Here is a 21,523-nt window from a genome sequence, read left to right as displayed (position 1 = left end):
TGTCGTCATGGTAACAATAATAAACCCAAGGTTAGAGGGTTAAGTTTATGAACCGGTCATGGCTTGCTATGTTTGGTCACAAAATGTAAGTGGCATAGGTTTGGGGAGAAGATTGCAGTTTGGTTGGAAGTACTTCCTTTAGGTTAGAGGACCTTTGTCATCAACGAACTAAAAAATCCAGAAATCTCTGTATGTCTGTCTGTCCTTTGATTTTCTCAACAACTGTTCACCCAAAAAACGATGTGCAATGGTTTCAAATGGAGAACAAACAGCGATCTCCCATGTCAAAGTCACATGTTTTGGTTTTTTCACCCATCCATCCTCCCCCACCTACTTCTAATATGGATTTATAATAACTAATAACATCTAAATTGCCCGTATGTTTTAATGTGACGGTGACGGGCCAGTGAACTGTCCAGGGTGTGCCGCGCCGCTCGCCCCAAGGTCAGCTGGTATTGGGCCTAGCCCCCCCCCCCCCCCCCACAACCCTTAAAGGATAAGCATTATTGATGATGGATGGATGGAATAACTAACTAACCAAAGTTTACTAGAAAAAGAAGAGAACAGGCATTGATGTAATACCCATAACTCCAGTGCTCTGCTAACCTTTAACGTGTCAAAATTCCTTTCCATCAAAAATTGACATCTACAGTGGTATATATTATGCTTATTATACACTTAAAATGAAACAGACACCTTGTGGTAAAGTGTAACTACGCTCTTACAAATTCACCTTGTTCTGTTTTTTATACATCTAAATCTATTCCTTAGTTCACTGGCTGCTTAAATTTTAAGTCTGACAAATCTGTCTGATCTAGTGTGACATTTTATCCAATGCCTACAATAAATGGTTCGAATAAAGTATACTGGATGATTTTGTAGCATTAAAGCGGCACAGTGGGAGATAAGTTTGAATTGCTTTGCCTTTGTGGTCACTTGGGTGAGCTCAGTAATTTCTAAAAGAGCTAGTTTGCCTCTAATTCTAACTTCAAACATACTGCGAAAAGAGAAAACACGTCTCTTAAGCTTTCATGCAATGTGATGTTTGATTTATGATTTATGTTTAAAGGAGCTGCAGCTGCTGCCACCAAAGTCTCTTTTCAAATGTTGAGTTCATTTAAAATAAATGACGTCACGTCGTATATTCTCTTCAGTATTGCACTCCATGTTTATTGTATCCAGGGGTGACTTCAATATTTACCGGTGCTGCTTCTGTGACATGATGAATGCACCATGAATATAATCTACACCAGAAATACCAGTGAAATTAGCTTCCTGCTCAAGTGGGATCTGTGATTTCTGTGGCCTCTTTGCAGTATCGACAACAATCTTCAGTAAATAAATTGTTAAATTTGTGAACAAAACCAGTTGGGAATGCTGCATCGACCTAAACAGGAAGACAATTGCCTCCCTTTGAATGAAAAGCTTGAGGCTATACCGACATAAAGGAAACCCTCACCAAAACCAGCAGCTGTGCCCTCTTTTATAAAATGCATGAAAAAAGCTTTTAAGGGAATAAAAGCAAAGCCAGAGTGACACAACCTGAGGGAAACCATGACAAAGTCAACCTTGACCGACATTGTAAGACCTAGATTGAGTTCGCCTTCTACCACTAGTGTGATGTCGGTGATATTATGATAAAATCATCTGAAATGTGATGACTGACGTGTGGATTTCTCATCAATGCAGAATAGCACAGTTTACTGTGTTAATTTCTTCAATAGCGATATTAATAGTTGCATTATTTATTATGGTCCGAGATGTATAGTATACCTGGTGCAGTGGGTGGTGAAGATCTTGTGAGAAAAGTTTAAACATTGAGTTGCAGTGTGATGGCTAGTGTGTGTGTGTGTGTGTGTGTGTGTGTGTGTGTGTGTGTGTGTGCGCGCAGAGAAAGCATGTTTGCAAATGTGCTTCAATGCATCTCTCTTTTTTCTGACTTTATAAAAAAGAAGTAAATTGGAGCAATCTAGACGGTGAGGTCTAAGCTTTTGTAGGCAAGGCACAAAAATAAAAAATATATATTTATATATTTTGTCAGGAACATCCTCCCCTAAATCTCTTGGCGTTTCCATTAACCAGTGATAGAAATCCTAGTGGGGAACTACAGCCAACTTGAGTGCCCACCACACCCCACCCCACCCCTTCATACAACAAAGCATCATGGGCTTGAGAAATACTGCTTGAAAAACCTTTGAGGTTGGATTGAATGAATGAGAAAAAGAGAAAATGTCATCTTCGAAGATTCCAGATAGAGAGTCTGACAATGAGAGGAGATCAAAGGGAAATGCAGACCCCACAGTCTTCAAAAGGCAATGTGAGGAGCACATTCAGGGTTATTAAATAGATGAATATTGACAGGGTTTTTTTTTCTTCCCTATTCGAGGTGAACAGCACCTCTGCTATCTCCGCAACTCCGACAGCACCAGGGAGATGGACGGCACAACTGGGCACTCCCCCCCCTCGCGGCAGCCACAAATGACGGGCAGAGCCTTCTGTCTGGCTCTCGTTTCCAGCCCCTCACCTCCTCGCTGCTAACTTCACCGGGCCGAGTTGCTGTTGAGCCAATCAGGGGAGGTTTTTGTTTGCTGAACTCCGATATGTCCTTCAGCACTTTGGCCCCATTCATCTCACCAAACAATCCCCCTAAGAATTTAACCGGTGGGCAAACACACAGCACACGGGTAATGACGGGGGCACCTTGGCCGTCTGTGTGAATATTTACCCTGTCGTCAACGGAGGGGCATGCATATAAATCTACGCCTGCAACCCCTGAGTTCACGTTCAGGCTTTGGGAATGCGGCCGGCGAAGGGAGACAGACAGCGAGAGTGAATAGTTCTCAGATCTAACAGCCTATAGAAAACGCGATGGAGGCTTAAAAACCTATGGAACACGGTGGAGAATTAGCTTGCTTTGTAACTCTGCAGGCATGCAGAGGTTGTTTAAAATGTCAGATCCATGAATAAATACATTCGAAAATAAAATGGCCCCCTCCCACGCCACGAGAGACGTGTGGAAAAACGCTTCAGTGCATCCAAAGCACCGCAACTTCTTTTTCTTCTTCTTCCTCTCTTTCAGTTTGAGAGGTGTAGTGCCCTCCTCCCACCATGAAATTGAAATAAAGTTTGCTTTTGAGGTTTTGTTTTTCAAAGTTGTGACCTTTTCCGCAATATTATCTTCTGTTGTTTCGCACCTGATAAACCATCCCTGTTCCGTTGTTCAACACCTGATAAACTCAATCCGTGAGGGGCCAGGAAACAAATTCTGCTAAGGGGAGAAAGTGAGAAAATAGTTGCAATCAGCCACTAGATTGCAATGTTTCGTCTGTGATTTGGTAGAGTGGAGAGATTCTATCAGGCTAGTTCTTTTGGCTGATATGCTACTGGCAATACGTTCAGCCCAGGTAAACTTTACAATGGGCTGAACAGACATTTTACGGACACTTTGATATATGGGCTCAGGAGCTCGCATGGTCTATTGGAGACAAACAAACCGTGCCTCTCTGTTTTTCTCTTCTGTAAAATGTCTCATCTATGCTCATCTTTTCTTTCTTTTTTTCTGCTCCAGCTTGAGCAGACTGTCGCTTTATCATAATCTTGCGTCAGAGACAAAAAAAGAAAGAATTAAAAGCGGATAATGGTCAATGACTGAGACATTGCGATTTACAGAAAGAAAAAATATATAAAACAATTTCTTAAAGGAAAAAAAGAAGTTCAAGGTGTGTGTATTTTATCTCTATTTATCACACTCCCAAGGGACGGCCGCAAACAAAACAAAAAATGTTAAGATGTGAAGGGGGCACAGGGAATCTTTAATGCATAAAAAACAAAATGGCTGCCATTCATCGCCACGCGTGCAAGCCGCGCTGAGAGGAAAGAAGTGGCACAGATCCTCTCGGTGCACTGTACACCAGAGACCGTTTCTCCCTCAGATCGTCCGCTGCTTCTGACTTTTGCACTCCACAGGAACACTAGTAGTGCTGGCATGTGTGTGTGTGTGTGTGTGTGTGTGTGTGTATGTGAGAGAGAGAGTGTGTGTGTGTGTGTGTGTGTTGGGGTGGAGGGGTCTTTCTCTACCATCATTTTCAAAACTAGTGAGTGCACAACGCTCTCAGATCAACAAAGCCCTCGTCACACGTTTCTTCACATCGATTCTACCGCGGAAAACAGACTCCTGAAAATCCGTCTGAAGATACAAGCAGGCATACATTAAAAAACAGGATGACCTTATTATAAGTAGGAATGTGGGTTATATATTGTTTTTATTCTGGCATGTAGACAGGGAGAAAGGTGATAATGGTAGAATGATATGTTTTATTTATTCATTTTGCTGATGTCTATTTATTATTCAATAGCGCAGTGTGTTAGCTTCAAATGACATCCCAGGACTACAAGAGGCAAAATGTAAATGCACATCTACTTAGTGGGGAAAAGGTGAGCGGAAGAAGGAATTTGTGTGTCAATATTGCAAGATCATGCTGTGATATAAATAAACATGGGATATTTACTAAATCTGACAAACAAACAGAAGTGTAAATGAATCACAATCACACGGTCAAAGTGTTTCGTCCTTTGCTTTGTGAGCAGTTTGCAGCAAAAAGGCAGGAGTTTTGTCCTCTGAATGATAGAAACACTTCAGTCAAACTGCAGTGATTAAATCCGTTAATGTGTCATGTTTCATCAAAGAAATGTCCATTAATATCGGTGGGATTCTGTCACACAGCGCTAACTCGTTTTTTGTTATCCGAGACATTTCATTTCGAAACCTTTTTGCATTCAACATAAATTCTGTCGTTGTCGGTTTTGAAATAGTCAAAAATGATTGTGATAATCCTGACAAACTCGTCGACAGCAGAATGACGTGATCATGCACTCGTCACTGATCATCACTGGTCACTGCTGAAATCGCCATTGGCATTATTCCACTTATTGCCCATTATAACAAATATTTATTAATAAATGAGAGACCATAAGTTGTAGCCAACATATAAAATAATAATTTAGATACCAGCACAAACCTGCTGAGGTGTGTACTGTAGTCAGTCACACATCTCTCTTTTTTTATCTCGCTCTCTCTCTCTCTCTCACACACACACACACACACACACACACACACACAAACACATATACAAAGGCCTTTGTACCGTCTTCCACACCAGCACTCCTCCAGGGGCCAATACTGTGCGCCAAAGCCCTTTAGAGGGGCAGCAAGCCGGAAAATGACCCCATGCTGTCCCCCGCTAGCCTCAGCCCCGCCTGGTTACGCCCGTTTCCCAGGGACCCGCTGAGGGTCCAATGCCCCCAGGCCTCCCTCTCACGCCACACTACCTCCCAGGGCCAAACGTTAACAGGGGCTCCTCACCGCAGACAATGGGAGCTGGGAAACGTGGGAAAGAAATGTCACAAGGCTCTCTGACAACCAAAGTCCGACCCCCTGACCTCCAGGGCTGGTCCCACTGGGCCTCTTTATGTAAACACGGGGTGTCCAAATAAAAGCAAGCCACGTGTTAATCAGATTCATAACCTGTGTGAGAGGATGTATAGAAGCTCAGGTGTGGGAGGCTTAGAACTCGTTGAACTCGTCACTACTTAATCACTCAGCTGAAGAAATGATGTATGAGGCACTTATATATTTTTCTTCCATTTCTGTATATTTCTAAACTGCAACTGAAGACTTCACAATTAGGATTATTTTTATTTTGTGTATTTCCTCAAACTAGCATTGTAAAGCAGCAATAATTAAAATACACTGTTGTCTTTAATGGAGTCATTAGCAGGCTGAGGACAAGGACTGGACAATGGTCTGCTGTTTGAACTCCCCACTGCCTTGTAAACAGTCCTGGTCATTTAACCCCTGACCCCCCAGCAGAGTCTCCCCTCGATCCATCCACTGCCTCTCTCCATATGGGAGATGCAGGTCAAATGAGGATATGGTCAGCCACGCCGAGGGGGGGGTGCAGCACTGGGTGGACACAGCGTAAGTGTTTACACAGCAATGGTAGGGGGGGGGGCAATTTGTTGTAGAGCTAGGGGGTTAGTGGGTTAACAAGGGAATGATTGGCACTAAACGATGCATGACTTAATCCTAGTCTTTGTGGCCATGAGTGGTTTAACTAGGGTAAGGTGTAGTTGGTGAAAGCTATTATTTAATTAATAATTATAAGTGTAATTTTGAGCCACAGGAGGTTACAGAATATTATTTATTGCTTGGTTTGTAGGACACCAGACTTCTTTTTTTCAGATTTGGCCTTAAGAAATAGCGCCATAGTAAATGTCATGCTCTTGTGTGCCAACTATGTATTTTGTAGAGTAAAAACTGTTAAAGGAAAAAAAAAATTCCAGTGGTTCTTTTAAATGAGTATCAGTACCACTGGAGTTTCCAGTAAACTAGGCCTTGTGTCACTTCTTCACGGGTCACACAATTAGAGTGGTGGGCAGCGAGGCAGCTGGGCATCCCATTTATGGACAATGGGTCTAACCTGTTTGCTCAAGGCCCTTGACAAGGTTCCAGTGGTGACCTCAGTGGTACAAGGGCACATGTGCAGGTCAGAGCGCTGTGGTCGCCGGAGGTCAGAGTTCGCGAACCAAACACCACGACCTCATTCCCAAGAGACTCTCGCTGATGGACTCCTGCGCTAGTTAGTGGACATCATTAAGGAATTCGGCTGGACGAGTAAAGGATGAATGACCCTGGATGCGATGAGCTGCAAGCCCCTGCAGCCACAGTTGTGACCGAGAGCAGAGAGACTCTACTGAAACCAGCAACAGCGATAGCAAATAATTGGAAGGTTAAAGCCACAAAGGCATGGCACTCGCATGTGATAAGGCCTTCTGTGCAACAGTAGCATCACACCGGTTGCACACGTCCAATGTTAATGGCAATAACAACGCTGACCTTGATATACTGTGATGTCGCAGTGTCAGCAAACGCGCTTCGGTTTAAAACGCAGAAGAAGAATACAACCACGTTGTGGACGTTGAATTATCAGTCCGACACTTGCTGACACGAAGCGACACGATGCATTTTAGTTTAAAAAGGTGGCGAAAAAATATACATGGAAAGTCATTAACATTGCAGAACTGTGCATGGGAAAAGATAATTAACTCTGGAGATGGGGTCTTCAGAGGGACAGTCTTTGAGGATTGCATTTTTCCAGTGTTGAGCTCAAGGTTAACTACTCTGCATGGAAATAAGGGGGCAGAGGTACAGCGTTTCCTGACCATGAGCTACATCCAGGATTACTATGTTAATATGTGTTTTGTATCCATGTAAGCATTTGCATGGTAGTTTTCATATGAATTAGCACAGACTTGTTTGGTTCCTATTATCCATCCAAAAGCATCATAACTCCGCAACCTCTTGCATAACAGCTTACTCGCCGCCCATCTCTACCTGATTCCAGCCTCCTCATATTCCTCTTCCTCCTCGTCTTCATCACCACTATCATCGCCTCCACCATTACCACATGCAAACCTCAGACCTATGCGACTGTCCTGCCTATGAGTACAGCCGGGGTGCTGCATTGTCCCGCGTCTCCTTGTAACCTCCATGATCATAAACTCTGCCTGCATGGCCTGCGATCGTTTATGAGCACTTTGCATGAAGATCACTCTCACAAACAACGCCCTTCAGCCAGTAATGAAAGCCAAGCGTCACAGCTGAAGATCAGTTGGCAGGTTACGAGATTCATGACCGGGCCTGCTTGTATGTAGATGACCCCAAAATGTATGGAAACGCTCTCCGAGGGATCTGGATATTGAACGACGTGAGATAAAGTGCAATCCGTTATAGGTGCTTTCAGACTTGTACTGAAAATCAGGCCATTTTCCTGCCATTTTCCAGAGAGGCTGTATTTGATTGCACAAATGTTCGCAAATGTTGCTCCGCATATTTTCTGGAACTTTTCCTGCCAGCCCCATGGCTGGAAAGTGGCAAATGTGAGAATACAGTAGGAAGATCTCCAGAAGATTCATGGCGAGCGAGAGGGCGCTCTAGCCAGGCACCATCCTGGATGTTCCGTATTTAGTCAAGACTCAACTTTCTGGACATTTTCTGGAATTAATTTTGCTTCATTAGATAGGCCTACACAAATAATGTTACATGGCCACCTTTCTGGACAGAATCTCAGGTTCAAACTGCTTAAAACAAATAGAGAGAGACTGTAGCATTTTCACAGTGAAAGTTAATTCTTCACATATGAATAAAAAAGTCTTCTTAGCTTTGTGAACTCCTCCGACTGATGAAGTGCCACAAGATGCAGTTGAGAACACCAGACATAGGCTGATAACTGAATGTTAAGTCTATAATCCACGTAAGTGCCACAAGTGTTGTACTTCAAAATTCATAACATTCGAATCAATACTTCCTTTTGCATATACTAAACACATAAAACATCCGGGGGTTTTTCCATCCATATAACTATGCTATAATTTAAAGGGTTAAAACGTCTAAACTACCCACCCAGAGCAAAATTTGTGTCAGTAAATAATAAATACTAAAAGTACTTTTGAAGCCACAGTGAAAATAAAAAAAACTGAATCCCCAGACTGGGACACTCAGCCAGTAGCTGAGGTCAAGGGTTAAATGACTGAGGTCAGAGAGTGTTGAACCTCTGTCGAGGGACCTCTCAGATCAATGTATGGGTGTTGAACATGTTCGCTCATAATAGGGGATTGATTAGACAAGTGTCGGAGGGGATGATGCGTCTCTGCTCAGTGTATTCACGAGTAATTCTGTCATCCTCTTTTTTTTTTTTAATAAAAGAATATAATGTAATTTAAAAGAAAACTAAATGCTCTGTAAAACGTCACATACTGTGGTCTGAGACTATTGGCCCTCACTATATAAATGTTCTCTCTGATCCGAAGCCCATATTGATAAGACAATATCATCTGTCTGCGCCCTCGGAAAAAACATCATGTTAAGATGTGACGATGCTGCGGTTGACGTTTGTTCAAGTTTATAGAAAGATCATAGTTTGGGGAGAAATCATGATTTCCATTCTAATTTGTTGAGGATATGGGGATAGTCAATTCCTTGGTTACAATGATAACCAATTTGTGAGTCATGGTTTTAAAACAAGGCCATGTTGAATCATGATTGGGAAGAGGCAAGAAACCTAGATGTGGACTTTGTAGTTACTGGAGAGCTTTGTCTCCGGAATGTACTAGAAGTAATTTTGCACTTACACTTGCTAAAACAACTGTTGCTGTTGACGTCGTCCTTGTTGCTGTTTTTTGGGGCGGGTGAGATCAGTGTGGAGAAAGACAGCACAGAAAAAAAAAGCTCACTTGACATTTGATAAAGAGATAACTGGCGCACTTCTTCTGCCTCCTTCAAACCCTCGGCTGCCTGGTGTTGACCAGACTTGGCCGTGGCTGTGCCCAGGCAGGTACCAGCTCAGATCATCGCCCCGCTCTCTGGCTCGGACCACAAATTGAAATGAGTCTCTCCTTTGCCCACTTTCATCTTCAGCCAACTGTCCAGCCAAGCATACCCTACGCCTCCTCACCCCTGCCTCTTCTTATCCTCTTCCTCCTCTTGCCTAGCTGCTTTCTCTCTCACGGAGGAGGCCGAGAGCGGCATGCAAGGGACAAACCTGAGACCTTAAAAAAAAAAAAAAAGGAGAAGGAGAAAACGGGAGGGGACAACGAGGGGTGGGCATAGTGGGGAGAAAGGAGGCAAGGAGAAAAAGAGAAACGCACATTGTACTTTTCAAATGGATGGGAAATGATTCGCTGGGATTTGCTGACAATTATACGGTGGAGTTTAATCAATTCGGACCATTCACAGCGTGGAGAGGGCTGATCCCCCAGTACAAAGGAACAGACCGTGGGAGGGCGGTACCTGAGAAAGCGCCGGCCTGGTGTAAGTAACATGAGGCAACACTCCCCTCCCCACACATTGCACCGCAGCATATGGCCCCTCTCTGAACTTATTAGCTGGCGGATTAAGGCCAATCGCAGGGACCCAAGGGCCTGTGGCTGCCTCCATCACACCCTCCCTCGCCCCTCTTCACCCCTAGGAATGAGGTTGACTGACAAGGGGCATTGTGTTGTTCACCTAGATCGCCACACCCCTCACTTACCCTGTCATGTGGTGCAGTTTGATGAGGTTATTTGGTAGAGAGAACAGCATCTGACCATTAACCTTTCAGCCGCAGAACACACTGTACGTACACTTTAGAAATTACCGGCTCGTCTTAAGTCGGAACGGCTCCCTTCCAACATGTCTACATCATAATATTTCATAAGATAATTTTGGAAGTTTCCCCTGACCACTGTAAATTAGCAAGCTGCTCTGCCATGGAGTGGATTAAAAGCACCTGAATGTGAACACACAGATCAGCCCTGTAGATATGAAGTCTAATTAGCATCTCATTGCAACTCGACATGCAAGCTCGACATGAGTGCAGACACGCTGAGAGAAAAGGCTCCATTGGCCAGAGGTTGATTATAGGTCCATTATGCAAACAGTACTTAGTGATGGGCTGAGAGTAGGAATTAAGAGCTTGATGGCTACTGCAAGGGGACCTGGGCTGGAGTACAGGGGCGTTAGCAGTCAACAGGGTCTCGAGTCGACAGGAGGCCAAGACTGGGGGAGGCTCTACAGTAGTCTCTGGCCTTACTGAGTATTCATGGAGAGATATTTGACAAGAGAGGAGCCCCCTTTAAGCCCTCATTTGATCTGGCAAGCGGCAGGTGATCCTCTGCCTCTTTTTGTGTCAGACCACGGGGGTTTGCCGAGCCCTCGTGACCTGTCTTACCTGGTGCCCTTCAGGACACCTCATTTAGAGAGGAGAGGAGAACCTAATTCAGTCCAAGGTAACCACCCATCACAGATCTCCACCTGGCCACAGGGCTGCGGGGTCAGCTCCATACTGAGACAGCGGGGAGGCATGAGGCCTGCTTTGCTAATCCCCTCACATACTGGGAGGTGTTGGACCCAAAGGTCAGAGATGGAGCCATGAAGCCATCTTCCTGGTTCTTTTAGACAGGATTAGAGGCCCAGCATGGGGTCGGGTCTTCATGAGAAAGGGCCTCACATTTGGAAGTCATGAAGGTATTTCTGAGAAGTGCAGAAGATGCTCCCAGCTATGGACCACATCCCTCCTGGGACCACATGTGAGTGATGCATGACCTCACAGAGAAAGCACCCATCCACGACGTATGCTGACAAGCACAACAAGGTAGCCTGGCATCAGCTGGCTGAGATCTGGAACCGATCAACTCATTTTTAGATTTCAAAGGTGGTGTTATCAATGGTCAGAGAACAGAACTACCACCGGTCAGAGAAACAGAGCAGAGCAGTGAGAGCAGAGAGTGACTGGAAACAGCAAGAAGTTGTCAATTAGTACTGTCTCTATTCAAGCGGATTCAACAAGGAAGCGACCATTTTGGTTAGAAACTTCAGCTGTTTTCAGACACCAATTTCGTCAAATGTCCTTTAAATTAGGTCTGAACATTGTCCAGAGTGTGATGTTCACATATGAGGAACACAGCCGGAAGATTTTCTCACATACGTCCAGGAGAGTTCAGGAAAATGTCAGGACTTCAGTGCATGTCCTTAAGCGTCTTTAAGTGCTCAACAAAAATGGGCACTCCTCTGCCAGTCATCATATCAATCCGGCCCATTGTGGATAAATGGATGGTGATCTTCCAGACCAATTTCACGATGGATGGAAAATCAGTCTGAAGGAATAGGAGGCAAACCCATCTGTCAAAGCAAACAAAACATGAGCAAGTTTCCAGGCCAACAACAAGTTTTATCGGAGGAACAGCTTTGTGCCACAATATAATGTATTGCTGACTGTTGAAAGCCTCTTTTCCATTTGTGTTTCCTTGTTTGTTTGCTTCCAAGAGGAAGTTCTTGTTAGGCAAGAGCCTAACAGTTGATCTTTAACGAGATGGGAGAAACCCAGTCCCCCTTCACCCCGCAGGATGGTTCTCTACACCTCATCATGGTGCTTTCATGTGTGTCTCGTCATTCTGGGGCGAGTGACTGCTCCTCAGAGAGACTTTGTCTTTGAGAACCAATGATTAATGCTCTTTGAGGGAGGTGGGTGGGAGGGGTACAAGAAGTACAAGACTCTGCTTTTTCATACCCAAACAATGATGCCACAGAGGAAACGTCAGCAAGGGAAACATAACGGCAGCTACTACTTCATGGACGTAGATACAAGTTCAAATAGTCAAATATTTTGCCATCAGAGAAATGGAAATACAGAACCTTGGCCCAATCAACGCTTCTGCACTTTGTATCTCACCATTCCTGACACTCTCTCACCTCAGAAAACACCCAAGAACCCTGGCCTCACTCATTAAATGCTTTTCCAATGACAAAATTGGCCACGGTTTGGGCCATAGAGAGAGAGAAAAAAAAATAGTTTAAGTATCCAGAGCTAAACGAATAGGGTAATAGAGATGAACATGGATGGGACCAAAAACTACAAACCGTTAAACAGGAAACACTTACACACCTACACATAATGGATTACATTTGATCCGTTTGCTTTATTCTTTCCTTTAGTGAACGGTGATCACCACACTAAATGCTCGTAGCACTTTAAGCAGAGGCTATTTGATATCCATAGTGATAAAACCAAGGATAACATCAATGCCAGGACGACTGTTAACATTTCAGATTAGCTCCGTGCTGTACCTCGGGGTTCATTGGGTCGCATTTGCTGCCATTATCAAGTGAACGAGCAGATCTGCCTGGCAGGGATCCATTTCTCTCCACACACGGTGGCACTTTATCTCTGCCAGGGCCCAATCAAATCTCGTTAGCCAGTCAAATCGGGTTAGCTCCTCTTTAGCGTCAAGCGCACTTTTAATTCAAGGCGTCACTTTGTCGAAAACTAGATGTGTTGGCATGCGGGAGGCGGAGTTGTCAGTGCCTCTGCACTGATCCACATCCACCGGGGTCAGACGGCTCAGGATACTGAGCCAGTGTAAGTGTGTGTGTGTGAGTGAGTGTGTGTGTGTGTGTGTGTGTGTGTGTGTGTGTGTGTGTGTGTGTGTGTGAGAGAGAGAGAGAGAAAGAGGAGAGGGGGGTTGGACAATGAGATATTTTCAGCTTGGATGAGGAGAGTTACTGACAATCTGTCAGTCCTTCACACTGACATGTGTGTTTGATGGTACACACAGCCCGTCGTCGGCCCCGGTGACCCGGTGCTGTCACCGAGGGTCGGCTGTGTGACAACGTGCTGCTGTTTGTGCTGCAGAGGACCACGGGTTTGTTGAGGGTGGGCTGGCGCGGGGCAAGGACAGGGGTGGGGGTCGGAGCTTATAGGACAGAGGTTGTGTCAAGACTGCCAGTCTCGGCGGTTATTGTAGGGCAAGGAAACCCCCCTCCCCCCCCCCCCCCCCAAGTGTCTGCCCACCGTCATGAACCCAAATAGATTTGCAGATATTTTTAAATAAACATGCGGCAGATTTCGATGGTAAAAATGTAGAAATAGAGTGCCTTTTTTTTTTTTTTTTACAATATAGACAAGGCACAAAATGAACAATTCTTATCCATATGTCGCTCGTCATGTGCATTTTGTGATTCTTGTCGCCAGGCGTAGGCAAAGGGTAACACTGGGCATTACATATTATATGTCAGCAAGATGAATGCAATGAACAGCAGCAGTACTTCACACCCGGGGTTTGGTGACGACGTTGTTCGAGTTAGGCTGGATTTATCAGCAGACCCCTGCGCTCATCCCACTCGCTGCCCGTCCACCTCTATAAGCAACGAGCTTCCAAAGGGCAAAGAGATGTGCAAGGTGCAAACGAAAGCGAGATAGACGCCGCTGTTAGAAGTTCAATTTTCTCCTTTCGCGTGCCTGAGGCCACGCTTGCCTCGTGTAAGACCAAATAAAGCCTCTTTTAAACACAGATCCTGCTTTTTTTGCCGTTAAGAATACCCACAAGGAAATATATATATCGTACTGTTTGCTTTTTTTTTTACCATACTGATATTTGTTATCACGATTCATGAGGAATCTGTAATGACTTGACTGGCATTTTGCCGATACCATTGGTATATACCTTACCAATGTGATTGTCCTGCACGATTGCTCTGATTCTGCAAGTGGCAATTTGTTGCACGCCACACACAAATGGAACAATTACACTCTCGAAAATAACCGGGGCTCGCAGGTTGCGTCTGACTCATATACATGCCAGGGGGTGGAGTCAGCCAGTCTGATTGTCTGAGGCTAATAACAGTAGGAGTGGGAGGAAGCTGGTGCACAGAGGAGATGTTTAAAAAGACTATAAGGCTTACAGACGGTGTGTAGGCGGACGTCTGGGTCTAAACTTGTGCGTGTGACTTTGTGTCTGTGCGTTCGCATTGAGGGCACGGTGTAAGTGTAGGTACAGTGTGCCGCGCTAAACCCATCCCAATAAATGTGTGGGATGCGAGGATAGCTGTGGAGCCCCCGGAGCCAATCTGCCCAGTACCCACACCGTAGCCTGAGGGGCCTCCTCGGTGCCTTCCTCTTCCTGTCTGTCTCTATTTTATTCTCTCTCCCGTTATTCAAACACTGCTGGATTGAATGGTTTGCATTTTGATGATATTGTTTTGTAGGTACTTCCACAGTTTAATTTATGAATTTTTGTTTTTGCCATGACATAAAATCATCATCGTCCAAATCAAAAAGCACTCCCACCCAGCTACTCTTGCAAGGGTGAACCTTGTCTATAATTAGCCAAAATGTATTTTTAATAAGAATTTTCCAAGCCATTATTGCCATTATTTATGCTGACGAGTCCATCATTAAAAGTGGGCAGCATCAAGCCAAGTGCGTAATGCCCTCCTCTGTCGAAACTGTGAATTAGCTGCTTCGTTACAGCGCGGTACAGAGGGAATGCCTCGCGGCAATCACTCTGCGGCATCGCTCGTAATGTGCTGTACATCAACAAATAGATGTTACAAAATGGGCGAAATGCAGATGACATAAACAGTTTGTAAAATGTAATTTTTGCATTTGAACTGATGAGCGGCGTAATACACAGAGATGGAATCAAATGAAGATTGTGTGAAGGGAAGACGAGAGTGATGCGGGATCAGTGTGTGATGGAGCTGAGCGGCAGACTGAATACGGTGGGTTTTGATCAGGAGTTTCTCTGGGATAATTGTCAGGATCTGCTGTTTGGAAGATAACTGACAAAAGGAAAAATATGACAGTGGAATTTGTTGAGGAAACATGAAAATGTGTCAAACATCCGTCAAACAAAGAAATGCAATATTTATGGATTCTTGAAGAACCTCTCTCTCCTTCTCTCTAGATACACACACCCACATACACAGACACACACACACACACACACACACGAGCGCGCACACGCACGCATATTGTTAAATATCTTCTGTGCTTTTCTCACAAATCATTTCCCATGTTGTCATGCATCTCCCCAACGTTCGCTCATAAAAGGATTAACATGCAAAAAAAAGGCTGTTTACATAACAATGAGGAGTGTTTAAAAAAATCCACAAAATCCTTGACGAGCGAAGGTACAGTACAACACACTCACCACTTGGAATTTTAAAAAACTGTGGAAATTAACCAATACACACACATGCATGTGTGTGTATTGATTGAAACTGTTTGGTTCAAATTGTTTGTGTCAGCTCCATCACACACTGTGTGTATATATATATATATATATATATATATATATATATATATGCAGATGTTTTCTTCATTATTATCAGTGCATATAATTATTTTGACACATGATGGTTAAGACAAACCAAAAAAATCAAGGAAAATAGTGATAATTTAACCAATATTTAAATATAACCGATGATTTGATATGTGCTTTGTCTCATGACGCTACAGAATGGCCAAAGTAAAGTTTTATGATGTCAGAATGAGAAGAAAGAAAGAAAGACAGAATCCAATTAATTCTGTATATCAATCAGACCTATCTATCTGATGCCTCTCTCTCTTTCTCGAACACACACACACACACAAAACACACACACACACACACGCACAAAACACACAAACCTACTAAGAAAACAAAACCCAACTAATGATTTGAAGCCTGTGCTTTGTAGGTGGGGCCCAGTCATTATCGGGCCTCAGCAGTGTGGGTTTTTGTTGGTTTTAGCTTTGCATCCTCAATCAATCGCTAACAGGAAGAGCTTTAATCAGGGTTTTAATGCGGCTGTACAAGAGGTGGGCCGGCCCTTTGTCCGGCCCTGAAAGGCCGATCGGAGGGGAGTCCTCTCGCGTTTCTTTACATTCACCTGCTGGGCTCTATTGGGTCTCTTTCTGAAAGAAAGGGACAAGGGGAAATGAATAAAGAACACAGGCGAAGTGTGGGTCCGCTCAACCGGCCTATGGGTTAATCAAGGAGCTACTTGTCGTCTCCACGGAGCCTCACAGTTCTGGTGGTTAAGCTCTACCCTGCTTTTTCCCATGTCAATTCAGACACACCGAGGAGCTGGGCCGCAACACAACCATGAGCTAATGATATGCTACTTTGAAATGAATGTATGAACCGGTCGGTGTGCCGGGGGGGGGGGGGGGTGTGCAGGGAAAAGGGGAAAAGACAGAGAGAGGGGAAACTTTATGAATCATGGAGAAACCCAATTTAGAGAGAATATATGGGAAACTGAATGAAATGAAATCTAAAACAGATGCAAAAAGTATTGCGCTGCAGGAAAACTTATTTAAAACAAAAGGTTATTTTGTCTGATGCAAACACGAGTTACACACAAACACCCACAATAGATCTAAACGAGAAGAGGATCCACATAAGGCATCCTAAAAAACACGGATGCAATCCATCACACACACACACTTTTTTGTTATTTTTGATATTTGATCTTTGTATTTGGGCACTTGAGTTGGTTTTGCCTATATTGTATTGCCTACACCACATAAAGAAATATAAGCGGGAAGGAAAAAACCCTTCTCTCACACATGCACAACTTGCTGAGGTGGTGTAAGTTCAGACCTCCCCCAGCCCCAGAATTCCTAGAAAAACCAAGAGAGAATTAAAGTACAGTTTTATCACCAAATGTTAATTTGCAAAGACGCAGCGAGTTCATACCTGCTCGGTTTCAGAATCTGGTAAATGATGCTCTTACCCCATCTAGTGAAAAGAAAAGGTAATTCACATCATCCACACTAGTGACTGACTGTGTGTGTGTGTGTCTGTGTGTGTGTGTGTGTGTGTGTGTGTGTGTGTGTGTGTGTGTGTGTGTGTGTGTGTGTGTGTGTGTGATTAAAAGTGGAGAGTGTTAATATGAATCCAAATGTGATTCAAATATAGGAATATAGTAAAAGGAGCAAACATGTAAATACATTTTTTTTGCCCTGAAGGTTATATCAACTCTGCTTCCCTTTCATATTCCTCAAACTGACACCACAAGAGGGCATCGTTTAATCTGAACATTGTGGCAAATTGTGTTACAGATTACACTGAAATGTGTATTTATAATAATAATAATAATCTTTAACATGTTAAAAACTAAAAAACATTAAAAACTAAAACCTGACTGAAAAATGATCTGGTCCCTTATTGGTGGTGATGGTGATGTTTCAATCAACATTGACTTATTAATCATATTATTGGATAAACAAAAAAAAGCAATTTTGTGTCACAAAAATTAACGTCAAATTAGAAGTCCAATATCTAATTCAACTTTAGAAAAAAAATTAAATAAATTACAAGGCACCATATGTAATAGCCGTTACCAATTAGATCTTCTCATTTTTCTTTTGCCAATCATTTGCTGAAATCTGATTTAACCGAGCAAAGGTCCAAATCAACATTTTGTATGAACATGTTTTCTGTTAAATAAATAGTAAAATAAAAAAGAAGAAATACAATTAAAAAAAAGAAGCTCAGCCCAACATTGACGACAATTCCAGGATCAAATGTGGGGAATTTGTGAAGCACAGACAGTGCTTTGGAAATTATGCATGTACTTTAAACGTCACAGATTTGTCAGAGACAATGTCGACTGGTGACTAATGGCTGTTCCACCTGACAGGGCTTTTTGTTGAAGTCCACAGGAAGTCCACAGGAAGCCTTCAGTGCTCTCCTGCAGAGATTGATGCACTTAGAAGAATGCTCCCTAACAAAGGGGATGGCGGCAATTAGGAAAACAACGGAGGGGAGGCTGCCAGTGATTATAGCAGGAGCACTTGAACAGCCAACACCCCGCTTTCACACTGTCAATTAGAGACGAGCAGGAGGAGCGTCGGGAAAGATCCCGTCAAGTGGTTCAAATTTGAGAAATATTGTTGCAAGTAGAAGCTCTGTGATTATAGCCGGAGCAAGAATGAATAAAACATTATTCATTTTAAGAGAAAAATATATTTGTGTGTGATTATTGTACTGAGCTGGATGCTATGTTGATATAAAAAACATGGGAGGAGAAAAAACGCATTCTGACATTTTCCTTTTTCCCCTTTGTCTGTCGTTACATCCGTCTGTCATTACGCTTGGTTTTATTTCCTGGAACAAACGAGGCGGGGAAATCCGTGAACCCGCCCTGAGTAGAAAAATTGAAAATGAACAATCGACGTGTTTAATACGTAATGACTGTGTTTTAGCTTCACTTGAGCGTGCTCAATTAACAAAGCCAAAAATTAAGAAAAGATACACGGTAGGCCTATGCACAAGCGGGTCTGATTATGTTCCCTTTACTTTGTTCAAGATGTAGTTTTGCTTGTTTCACTGATTTGCAGCTGTCTGAGTGTTAATTTGAACAAGCGCTCGCTGGAGAAGGTCAGAAAGTCACACGTGAGGTGAGAAATTAGCCTGCTTCATTTTTTTGCTGTCCTTCAGGTGAAGCCTGACGGCTTCTTTTGCATTTTAATGCAGACAGCCGTGATTATTAAATCTTTGAGGGCTCTTTCTTTTTCCTTTTTCTTTTTTAATAAATGATTGTGTTGCCGGGCAACCAGACTTGATCACGCACGGTTCCCCTCCCCCAATTTGAAGCCTCTAATTCTTCGTCTATATTCAGGCATCTAGTTCTTAATTAGATTAAGATGCACAACCCTCCACTGTGAGCAAATTCAGGCTGATGTTAAAATCTCTCACTCACACACACACACACACACACGATACTGTATATAGCATCACTAAATTCTTATTAAAAACAATGCTTCGGGGTAAAAGCGCTGATGTTTTGGGGGAATATAATTTTGAAACAAAATAATCCTTTAATAGAAAATAAGGATCTATTTTTATCGTAACATTTATACCTTAATGTTTTATATACAGTCCATTGTGACTTTAAAAATCACCTGAGCATCAAGACTTCAATTGCAAAAAGAAGTTCATCCTTGCAATTTTTATAGAAATGATTTAAGTGTGACAGAAATAAAATGAACATTTTAAAGGGGGGAAAAACACTGCCATACATTTATATAACAAAAAAAAATAACTAGACACATTGGTGTTCGAATACACGGACATTTCCAGCAATAAAAGCGCACAGTCCCAACAGATGGGCAACACATTACTCACCTGCACATTACGTGCACTCATTTCCCCCAAATGGCCTGGATATTTAGAAAGGTGGGGACACAGCACGTTGACGTGAAGGGTCATTTGGAGGACTTCCTGGAGCTTTGCACTGTGAAGGATGGGGTTTTCACAAGAACGGCTGCACTTAAACACCATTCTATCTTTCCTCCTCTCCATTTCACCCAAAGCCAAGGTGCTCAGAATGACACAGTGCGCACTGTGTGTTTTTCTCCACCCCCCTGTGATTTAAATACTGGCAACAGTTCACAAATGAGCACAAATTGCTTTTGTTTTCTAAATAGAGCACTTCCATTTAAGTGGAATAAAAAAAAATATATATATATATATATATATATATATATATATATATATATATATTTATTTATTTATTTTTTTTGCACTGTTCGTTCGTCTTCAAGGTAAAGTTTTTAAACGGGTCATCAAATTTCATCCACTTCACAGCGAGCCGACTGTGGCGGAAGAGGCTGTATGCATATAGCCAAACCAAGGACAGATGGATTTGCCATAAAGAGCATGCCATTTTCACTCTCCCCAGAGCTATGGCTTTGATTGAATCCTGGAATGAGTTGAAATGTCACAAATCCCTACCAATATGCCAGAAATGAATATTGGCCTTGGGGTTTTAAGGTTCCCATTAAGGGCGTGCTTAACACGTTCTGTTAAGTGTGGTTGGAGTGCATCAAAAATACAACACAGTCACGTGTCTCCACGTGCACTCGAGCAAAACGTCCCTAAAAATTCCTTGACGCTGAGCAGGTCTCACTGCTAGAGTGGCGCGGAGCACCGGATCAGGCCTCGGCAGGACCGGAGCAAGAGCAGCCAAAGGCAGCGGCAGCTGGGTGCAAATTAAACCTGGCAATATTTGAACAGAACAGGGGCAATTATCATGTAAGACTGGCAGCAGAAAAAAAGCTATACTTTCCTGCACAGTGTTTGTGACATGAATTTAAAGCATCATTTTCCCCCCAAAATTGTATTCAAGTTGGAGCGCCGAAGCACGGATGTCTGAATACTGATATGCCCCCTTGCTTTCATCATCAAATGGATTTGTATCACAGTGCATTTGGTTACTTTTATGTCAAATTACAGTATATAATACCTTCCGCCATGTCTTATTTTATTAAAAATAATAAACTCTGCCTCTGCGCCGGCATCCCCTTTCCGACTGGTAATGCCCGCCTCGCTCGGAATTCACTGATTTGATACAGCCGTCCTCCTTCCCCCTCCATCCCTCATCTCTCAGGTAGCTGTATTTTCAGGAAACAGGGAAATGACTCGCCTTTGCTATTCACGTCACGTGAAGTGGGTCTGTGTTCCTCATTTAGTTCTGTACTGTACAGCTGGGGAGCTGTCGGGCGTGCGGCGGCAGTATGCAAATGAGTGCGGATTTGAATGGAGATGGAGGTATAGACACAAAGCTCAATTAGAGACAGGGAGAGAGGGGAGAGACGGTGGGGGAGCGTTGAGTGTCTGGGGGGGAGGGGAACAAAAACCCTGGGCTGCTTAATGCCAACCTGAGGAAACCGATGTATGGACACATTCGAACACACAGGCGCACACACATGTGAATGCACTTAAATAGCCAGACAGCTTTCGAAAAATTCTTCAGACAGAACTCTGAGGGTCTTCGACGGCTCAGCTCTGGGCTGCGTTTTGGTCACAGCGACCACAGGGACAATATCCCACATCACCCATATCACACACATCATCAAAAACAAAAAAGGCAAGCACATATGTGCGACCCCTCTTTTGTTTAGAGCTCAAAGAGCTATCCCATGCAGCAAAACAATTAGAGGGGGGGGGGGGGTGGCAGCCATTTTGTTTTTGAATGCTATAGTCTATGCCCAGCAGCAGTAGGCTACACATCACCTGACCCGGCCCCTGCATCAGTGTCCTTGGAGGAGTCTTTCACATCAGCGCCGCCATCCCCGGTTGCTACAGCAACCGCAGTGCAGCACAAGGTGAAGGGCGGGGTAATTAATACTCACATATCTACGAGGAGTCTGAATGAGGA

The sequence above is a fragment of the Scophthalmus maximus genome, chromosome 19 (assembly GCF_022379125.1).
Source record: "Scophthalmus maximus strain ysfricsl-2021 chromosome 19, ASM2237912v1, whole genome shotgun sequence".
Classification (NCBI taxonomy): Eukaryota; Metazoa; Chordata; class Actinopteri; order Pleuronectiformes; family Scophthalmidae; genus Scophthalmus; species Scophthalmus maximus.
The sequence above is the reverse complement of the archived record's forward strand: the minus strand, read 5'-3'. Positions refer to the sequence as shown.